Source organism: Cheilinus undulatus, linkage group 12 (assembly GCF_018320785.1).
Source record: "Cheilinus undulatus linkage group 12, ASM1832078v1, whole genome shotgun sequence".
NCBI lineage: Eukaryota > Metazoa > Chordata > Actinopteri > Labriformes > Labridae > Cheilinus > Cheilinus undulatus.
Genome location: NC_054876.1, coordinates 43,418,913 through 43,429,675, shown reverse-complemented (window position 1 = coordinate 43,429,675; position 10,763 = coordinate 43,418,913).

The following is a 10,763-nucleotide window of genomic DNA, read 5'->3' as shown; positions in this document are numbered from 1 at the left end:
ATCCAATCAAAGCTCATTCTCTCAACAAGACGGCCCATTTAAATACCTGTCCCCTAACCCTGCTCCACCACACTGCTGCTGGTAGAGGTTGAACTCTACTCCCCCAGCCTCCTCCTCTCTAGCTTAGAGCTTTTATTGCACCCTCATGTTCACTTCTATGCTACCATGGAATAGATTGATGCTAAAGTGAGTTGTATTCTATTTTGATGTGCTGTCATTTGTGTATTCATCTACTGATGTGGGGAGTTGGCACTGTGCTCCCTAGAAAGTCAAAGCAAGCTGCTTGACTGAGCCAGGGAGCATCTTTTGGGCAGAGCCTTCACCGCCAAGTAAGTTTTTAGCCGCTTTGCAATAAAGCAGTGATTCTCAACCTTGGAGTTGGGACCCCATTGGGGGTCGTGAGACACTGAGAGGGGGTCACCAGATGCCTTAAAAAACTATAAGAATTTTTTTAATTACACTGTTGCCACTTTACACCGATTTTACCAATTTTTAACCCTTTTCCGTAACTTTTTAACACCAAATTTGCCAATTTTAACACAGTTTTGCCACTTAAAGGGATACCTCAACATTCTGGCAAATTTGCCCATTGCCATAATTCCTATAGTCTTAGTAATATGTTTGTTTCTTTTAGTTGTCGGTGCAAGCTGTTTCTAGATCTGGGGGGACCGTTAGACCAGCTGCACCGCGAACACTATGTTAGCAGACGGTATTAATGCTCTCTCTCATCAAACTCATCAAATACACAATCCAGCAACTCCAAAATCCTCTCATGGACAAGTTGTGACCTGCACATTCATGCTATGAAATAATAACATATATAGTTATGTAACATTACGACACATGAAGCAAATACTCTGAACTATTTCTTGAGTGAACTACTGGGCGGAGTGACACAGTGCAGCAGCCATGTCTAGAGTGTAGTTCCGGCTTTGCATTTAACTTTAAAACATCTCCGTCTAGTAATGTTCCATGATTATTTCATAGCGTGGTGAATGTGCAGGTCACAACCTGTCCGTGAGAGCGTTTTGGGGTTGTTGTAATGTGTATTTGATGAGTTTGATGAGGGAAAGCATTAATACCATCTGCTAACATAGTGTTCGCGGTGCAGCTGGTTTAACGGTCCCCCCAGATCTAGAAACAGCTTGCACTAAAGGAAACAAACATATTACCAAGACTATAGGAATTATGGCAATGGGCAAATTTGCCAAAATGTTGAAGTATCCCTTTAAAACTCATTTGTGTCCATTTTTGGTTATTTTTTTGGCCACTTTTATCTAACTTTGGCCACTTTTAACCCATTTATGTTTGTAAAAAATCCAATGTCAACACCTTTACCACCATTTTTTGGCCATTATTCACTAATTTACACAATTTGTTACCCATTTTAAATAAGTTTTTAACAAAGGTTATTTCAATTTTAGCTTAACTTCCCAATGGACCATGATTTTGCTGACCTCCATGAGCCCCCAGTTTGGCTGGATCCCAGAAACCTTCCACTTTATCCCTCCCTATGGGCAGCCTTGTCTCCACATAACTATTCTTGATTGTGCATGGCTGTGTTCTACCACCTTCAGGTACAGTGGGGGTCCCCGGTCTCTGGCACATATATTTTGGGAGTCCCAGGCTGAAAAGGTTGAGAACCACTGCAGTAAAAGGTTAAATCTATGACAAAAGTCTCCCTCACTGGACAGATATATAACAAACATACAAACAAAACCCACATCACTTTCTTGTGTTTCTTATTTTAAGTATCTGACTGATGTTGTATTATCCAGCTGACATTTTTAATAAATATATTTGTTGCCACGGTGAGATTGTGTTGTGATCAGGTGACCAGTGTTACTTCAACAGATGGATTAAAAATGTGTCAAAATAAAATCGATTATTCTCTGAACAATGCACAGCAATAACACAACAATCAGAACAAACCTGTTGATATGAACACATACTGCTCTGCGGGTTCAGCCCTGCAGTTCATCAAAGCAGCCAGAGGATGGCGCCATACACAACAGCATCAGTTACAGCTGTGGACCACAGTGGCTCTCCATACTAGAAAAATGTTACTGAATCTGAACTGACCTTTTACAAAGATGTAGAGATAGGAGACAGGATCATCTGAAATAAAAAGTATGAATAGCTCACATGAGAGAAGAGAAGAGGCCTCACTGTCCACATGCATCAGTCATAATCAAACTAATGTTCCTTTGAATACTTTAATATAAGGCTTTCCAGAACTATTTAAAGCTTGAATTTCAACAATAATGAACATTATTTACACCTTTGTACTGAAATAAAACACCAGCAGACTGAGAAACAGCTTCTTCCACCTAATGAGACTTTAAATAAATAAATAAAACCTCCTCAATACAACAAGAACACTTCAACCCTCCTGCTCCACTTATACCTCTGTATATGTTTTTATCAGTCTATATATTCTCTGGTGTACATATTTTTCCTTTCCTTTAATTCCACTGCTTTTCATCTATTAAATTCTATCATGGCAATGTCTCTTTTTTTCTCACATTGGTTTATTCAGTTTCTTCAGAGTAGTGTATTTAGTTGCCAAGTGAAGATGTTTTAAAGCAGATACTCAACCACATCCTGGCTTTTAAAGTGAGAAACTAGTTTTTGTTGTTCTCTCTAAATAAACCAAAGTACTCAATAAAAAAGAGCAGTCTAGTCTTATGATGTCAAAGTCAAAGATATTCTTATTCAAAGCATACACGTTTTATCAAAAATGTAATCGATCAAGGTCAAACAGCCTGGTTTAGTTTGGATTTCAAATATCAATGGAAGCCTGAAGAGGACATGCACCCTTGGATTTTATCATGCTATTTCATTTTATTCTCTTTTCCCTTGTAAACAAAGACTAAAATTTGGATGTTTTCTTGAGATTTCACCTGATTTATAATAATGACATCGTCAAACGAGAATGGAAGAGCAAAATGTGCACAAAAAATTGAAAATGACACACAAGAGGCAGTTCAGGCTGGAAGCATGTGCACATTTTTCCTAAATAACAAAGAAAAACACTCATTTTTATAAGATGAGACTGCAGGGCAGTGTGCAAACACAGACCGCACAAAGGAGTGAAAAAAGTGACATGAACAACCACAGTACTTTGCAATTAGGGCAGTCAAGATTAATCACATTAATTATGATGAATTAAAGTCTGTAATTAGTGCACTATTTAAAAAAATACACAATTAATTACATGACTAATTCTTCCTTTCAGCACACTGTGGATAAGCCACACAGGCTACGTTCACACTGCAGTTAAAAGTGACCTGAATCTGATTTTTTTGCTCACATGTGACTCTTATCTGACTTTCATCTGACAGTGCGAACAGCACGTCACACTGAATCTGACCTTTTCGAATCAGAATCAGGCCACTTTCGACTGTGGTTCTAAATCAGCTATGTATCTGATCTTTTGGAAGTTGACTGCAGTTTGAACAGGCAAACAAAAAATTCAGATCTGAGAAAAGATCAGAATTGAGCGTTAAGGCCTGCCGTGTGAACGTAGCCATAGTCTCCACACAGCCTCAGTGATTTAAAACAAGTCAACCACTGCTCATTAAAGTCTCATTTCACTTTAAAAACTCACAGACAGCTCAGTGGACAAGCCAAAAGGCATCTGGAGCTTGTAATATTTTCAAAAATTACCTTTTTACTGCTCCCTCCTTTCCAATCCATAACAAGCTCCTTTTCCCCTGGTTAAGTTTATGTTAAATTTCCAATCTACTTATAAATGTAAGTCTGTTTCCACACAAGACGTCAGTCACCTTTAGAGAGAGACGGATTCCAAAATGACACAAAAACAGCGTTGAAGACAAAATAGAGGAATTTTAAAAAGGACACAATTAATCACGATTACCTACTAAATTTTTGAGATTGTGATTAAAAATGTTACATTTTAGACAGGTGGATGTAGCCCCTCTCCAAATGAGACCAAAAGAGGATGACTTAATTCAGTTTTAAGCACTACTAGTGGATAATAGATGCAAGCTAGAGACACATTCACTGGATGAAATCACTGGTCCAGAGGGGTGTATTCAAGAGGAGTTAAAAATATATAGGCTACATATATATTTTTGTTTAGCAAGTATGACTTGATAAAAATGTAAATTTACCCTAAAACAAGACAACTAAGAATAAAAGATCATCATTAAACACATTTAATCGCCAGTGTGTGAAGATAGGCTTTTATTGTTTAAATAAGTGTCTAATAATAAAACTGAAAAACAGGCAAAATCTATGCTCAGAATTTCACATTTTGCAGTTAAAATCAGATCGGGTTTTATGGAAGAGGATTACGGCCACTGGAAAAAAAAAATTGAGACACAATTTTTTTTTTACTTGTGAGAATAAAGTCAGAATTCTGAGATTAAAGTCATTAAAGACTTTTTTCTCACAAGTAAAAATAAAAAATACATTTCAATTTTTTTCCAGGGCCCTAATCTTTTTCCATAAATTCTAACTTTGATCTCAGAATTCTGACTTTTTTCTCACAAGTAAAAAAAAAAAAAAAAATAAAATTAAAAAAAATTGCATTTCAATTTTTTTTCAGGGCCCTAATCTCCTATGTTGGGTTTAACACATTTTTAAAAATCTCATTTAACACTTTAAAGAGTTTTTAAGAGCTGAACTGAAAAATTAATACCACTTTTTGCAAAGTAAATGGTCAAAAATGAAAAGGAATATGTGAATATTGAATTGAGGAAAAAATGCAGTAAAGCAGAATTAAAATTTTCTCTTATCTTGTTATTCTTAATCTAGGACATTTAAGTGCTGATGAGTGGAAAATTGCATTTTTTATCCTCTCATATCAGCACTCAAATGTTGGTCAGAGTGCTCTGGAGTGTTCTTGAATTTTGTTTTTAGCTCAGAAAAAAATCAGGAATAAGAAAACTTTAAATGGCAGGATCTTAAAAACCGAAAAGACGATTTTAAGATCAAATTTGGTGAATGAGGCCCATGGTTTCTCAGTATCATGAGATAATGCATTTTCCCCATGATTGTGAAAGTCAAAATCTTAAGAAGATTGCATGTCCATTCAGGGCTTCTGTACATATACTTAAATAAACATCTTTATACTGAGATCATAAGCTGAGAGAAGCCTGGTGTCCTGAAGAGTCCTGCATATGTGGGTCAAAGATCAGAGCTGAGACTTCAGACTACAACACAAAGAGCCTCCTCTCTGTTCATATTACCATCCTGACAAACCATTCACAAACCTCTGCCCCTTCCTTCCTAAAACCGCCAAAATAAGATCAAAGTGGCACCAAAGCAGCAAAACCACTCACAATGAGACCCTTTTCTCTCATTTCCTCATTTTGTCTTCTGCCACAACTTAAAAAAGTTAAATAAACAAACAAACCACAAAGCTGTAATATGTTTTTGTTGTAAGACTTTGGAGCGAGTGCATAACTGAACAGAGGTGTCTCATTAGTTTCAAACACACGCAGGGAAATAGGCAGGTCCTGTGTGCTACAGACAGGAAATGAACGAATACACAGGCGTTATTAGAGACACTTTTAATATAAGATTTGTCTGTTGGACACACAGGCCTGTCTTTGTCAAGCCTTATTGGCTCCAAAGTTACAGAAAACCTCTGAAAATGAGCTTTATTACCAAGTTTGATAAAAACAGACACATTAAAGGATCATGACGTGGATTTTTCCATGATCTTTCACTACTTATCAGCATCCAATTTAATTCTTAAGCATTTATAGGATAAAAAATATCATTTATATGCTGTTGTGGGGATTTAAGGATGCAAAGTGAGGTCATTTTTCCCCTGATCATGCCTGGCAGGTGTAAAAGCAGGAACGTCATTAAGTTTTCATCATAATCATTACATTGCGCTGCAAAAATCCCACAATTAGCCTTTAAATCTCAGAAACTTAGACTTAAAGTTACACAAGCACATCTGCCTTTGAAGGTATGAGTCATGAAGATTTTTTAGTGCTGCTAAAAAATACATATTAAAATACATATTTGCACAATTGCCACTTTAAATGTCACTTCTAAAGTTTTTATTGCTCTTTCTTTATCCTGCTGTTTACTTGGGGTTCTTCTTGGATTTGAAGCATCTTGTTTTTTATTTTATCTTGGCATAGTGACAGTAAAATCATCATAAAATCTGCCATAAGCCGCACTTTTACTATGTAGTTTTTCATCTTAAAAGTTGGTTGAGGTTTATATGAAGTGCTGAGACATTACAGTAAGATCGTGCAGCTGCTCCTGTCACACGCTGCATGAGACCTAGCATTATTGAAAAGTAACCTCATTCACTGCTCAGAGCCACTTTTTAACTGCTTTTCTTCCTTGCTGGGTCATAACTTTGCATTTAAAGAAAATGAAAAGTATACATTAGTGTTACCAGAATGTTTGAGTGCTGGTTTCAGTGGAAACACTCCTCAGTAAGGGCAGCAGGTTACAGGAGGAGAAGAGCAGAGCAGGCTTGGGCCTGTCTCTGAACAATCATTGTAAGTCAAGGGTTCAACAACCATATTATAACTAATCGATGTGCAAATTCCACATGCCAAAAACTGATGTTACTAAGAGAGAGACACAGGACTTTGCTGAACAAAATAGAAGTTGTGACAAGTTATTAGTTCAAAAAGTCAAAACGCAAAATTAAAAGTCAAAATAATGTTTTAAAAGGGCAAATATATGTAACCTGACACACCACATGGATTTGTTTCACACATCCATCTGGTAAACCTCTCATACACAGTGTTTGGGAAAGGGCAGAGCCTTTGGAAAAAAACTCAGAGGGTGATCAGATGAACATTCTGTCACATCTTTACGGCCAATCAGAGCAACAAAACAAGAGACATAGCCGCTACTGAGGAGTAAATTCCATAGAGGACTGCATAACGCAAACCATGGCAACTGTAAACATGTCATTTTAAATTGAAAACCACTCACTGCTGTTCTTTGTTCTTCTTTTAGAGAAGAAATGTCGCCAAGTTCTGATAAAACTTCGCTTTAGCAGCATCCACACTGTCTTCCACCTCTTGCACCAGCCTCTTGTTGCTGCTTGCTTATGTCATGACTGTGCCGCGTAAGTACTGCCCATCGACGCTGATTGGTCCTGTCACTTTCTAACCGGGCCCAAACTGTTCAGACGGGAGCTTTGCGAGATGGATTTGCCAGAAAGAAACACTGAAATGGGCGTATCCATCTGCTCTGCAAGGTTAGGATAACTGCACAAGAATTCAGCTCATAGCATATCGGTTGGGTCAGGAAGTTCTGCAGAAACCAAGTTGAAATATCCATTTAAATTCAAGACTAATGCCAGATCATATCTGACTTTACTACATAGACCAAACGTCGTATGGGGTGCAGCTAAGGTAAAGCCAAATCAACGGGTTAGAGGGACATTTATTTTAAAATGTTTACTAACCCAAGGTAGAAGCACAAAAATTCACATGACAGGACAACCAAGCAAGTCCACCAATCTTCAACTCAGAACAATAGCTTCATGTGTTCATGTTTTTAGCACTTCAGTAGAATCTTTCTCAGATGATGGGGTGTGGTTCTGTAATTACTGTGTAAACTTCTTGGCAAATTGCAGCACAGCTGTGATGGACCGGAGACGGACCCAGTGGAAGTCCAAGGTAGGTTTCTTGTCCATGGACTCACTGGCATGTGACTGTAGGAAGTGGGGATTGACCCTACAACCTTCTGGTTGAGAGACAACCAAAAAAGCATGGCATATGATTTCTTCTTAAATGTGCATGGATAGCTTTTTCATGAATGCAGTTCTGGAGGCTCTATATGCACCAGAGTAGTCCTTTCTTTATAGTCAGTCTTTTTCTCAGTATGTGCTGTGTTCTGCTTCCCAGAGGTGCCACAAGAAATATGCTGAGTCTATTTTCCACGTAGCTTTCTTCCAGCAGGCATCGGTCTGCACAGAGAAGATCAACCCAAACAGGAAGACCCATAAAAAAAGTACAGAGAATCCAGTCAATTTTAAATTATAAACCCTGGTACAGACTGGTGTTGGGTTACCTCATCACTAAATCAGCATGTGAAAGGCAAATGAATGGCAGATCAACCTCAAACAGGCAAAGTAACATGATGTCTGTATGGTTCTCTCTCCAATCTCAACAGTAATAATATCCCCAGTATTCAGAAATAGCCATAGTATTGCCTTAATTACCATCATGGAAGAAGGCGCCGCTTAATAAGCAAAAATTAAAGAAATGCTTCAATAATGTGGGACAATAAAAACGTTCTTAGCTCAATATTCGAGAGACAAAGACTCAGTCGAACTGACACACCAGGAAAAGACGTTATTCCAAATCTGTCAGAAAGTTTGCAGGTTAGATCAAATATTGAACATTAAATCTGATTTTAAAGCAACAAGATGAGCACCAGGCAGACCAACATGAGCGACAAGCTGCCACAAAAAGACTCATCTAAAGCTTGTTCAGGTCAATCTCCTCTGAACATTTAGTGTCTCGGCTCGCTTCCTCTGTAATGACAATCATGCGTGTGTGACAGAAGAGGTGCACACATGCTCACGCCCTGCATATCTAATGATGGCGTTTATGACCTCTATGGCACAAGAGGCAGAGCAGACAAAGGGCAGTCAGGCTTGAAGAGCTGCAGTAGTAACCATTAGCTCATCACAGACAGGTGGTGAGTGTGAAACCAGACAGCAGAATGTACTTTAGAGCTGGGAACATTTGTGGAAACGCACACAGCAGACTGTCAGAGAGAGAGTGAGTGGCAGCATTTCAGCCCCGCTGCTTTTCACTTTCTTGCATCAGTTTGTGCTTTAAGGATGTCTCGCTCTTTGAAGGCCTGTGCCGCCCACATGACAACCGAAATCTAAGAGGAATAAACTAGATTACCAAAATGAGTGCACACAAGCCTGAAGAGAAGTTTTAAAGACAGGAAGATTAGAGATTTAAAGACTATAAGGCTGAAGTGAAGCATTGGTGGACCAATTCTCAGAATGGTGCAGCATGTCTGCTCAGGACAGTGATGATATTTCACAATAATATTAAAAAACAATATGAATGAATACAATTCAAACCAATCTGGCAAAAATATAAGTTGGAATACTCATTTTAAATAGCAGAGGGAACTATCTGCTTTGTCTTATCTTACAAAAGTTTGTGGTGACCTTGTAAAGCTGATTCAAACACCCACTGCCACAGGTGTTTAAAATCACCTAACCATGCCGTCTCCATAAGTGATCCTAAATGGGTTGTTCTGAAGAGCTTAGTGACTTCAAGCGTACTGTGATGGATGCCACCTTTGTAATGAGACAGTTTGTGAAATTTCCTCCCTGCTTGATATTCCACAGTCAACTGTAAGTGATATTAGAGAGTGGAAGCATTAAGGAACAACAGCAACTCAGCCATGAAGCTAAAGACCATGTAAAATCACGGAGTGGGGCGACTGCTAAGGCGCTCAATAAACGGCTAAGTTAAACTAAGCCATTTAGAGGATAAAGTCAGGCTTCATAGCTAAGCCATAATATACACAAATGAGAGGATGCCAGGACATAGAGAAGAAAAAATTGAGACAACTTTAAGGAAAATGTTAAATAATTGCAACAAAATGGCAAAAAAGTGGCAAAATTGGATGTAACAAGTCTTAAAAATGGGTTAGAAGTGGCAAAAATTGGCTTTAAATGTCTTGAAAAGGGATTTAGAGTGTCACAAATGGGCAGATAAAGTGATGAAAAAGGTTGAAAAATGGGAAAAATAGCTAAAAAGTAGCACAAATAGGCAGAAAAGGTGATGAAATGAGATAATAAAGTGTCAAAAAGGGAGTTTATAGTGGCAAAATTGGTGAAGAATGGCAAAAATGAGTTAACAGATGCAAAAAAATAGGTGGAAAGTGGGTTGAAACTGGCAAAACATTTAAATAGGTGGTGCAATTTGATTTTAAAAATGGGCAGGAAAAGTGGTGAAAAAGGGGCAAAAATGGCATTAACATGGCAAAAATGTGCAGAATGAGTGGTGAAATGAGAAAATACAGTGTCAAAAAAGGTTTAATAGATGCAAAAAATGGTGGAAAGTGAGAAAAGGGGGTTAAAAGTGGCAAAACATGCAGGAAAGGTGGTGAATTGGATTAAAAAAATTGCAAAATGGGTTTAAAGTGGTAAGAATGAGTAAAGAGAGGCAAGATGTGTCAAAAATGTATGAGTAGTGGCAAATAGAAGTGGCAAAAAAGTGGTTAAAGCACGGCACAAACAATAGCAAGGATGCACGCTAGTATCAATGCTACTGATCCAACACACATACATTGATAGCATCAAGAAACCACAGCTGTGGAGGTCCAGTCTCTGGGTTTGTCAGGGGCTCAGCCAATTCTGTGGGCAGGCCTGGCTCAAATATCCATATAATACGGCCTCCAGCATTGCTGTACCAACTAGAAATTTAAACAGCTACATTTGGAACTTCTCATTCACTTTGACCTCTGCTAGCCACAGGTGAAGACCAGGATATCTGAAGAAGCTAGCCAACAGAGCAACATAACTTCTTAGTTAGCAGGAGGTAGCCAGGCTAGGTAGCTAGCTTAACACCCCAGTCCTACAGCTTCTTACTCAACAGACTCTTATACACAGACATGCTTGATTTAGTTAGAAACACTCACCTTTAACAAGCTCGATAAACTGCAGTCCACTTTGATATTGAGATGCTGTTCTTCTTTGTGGCATTTATGGATGCAAAACGTTCCAAATAAGCAGCAGCAGCCATCTTTGAAGTTTCTTCAAATGCTTGAACATT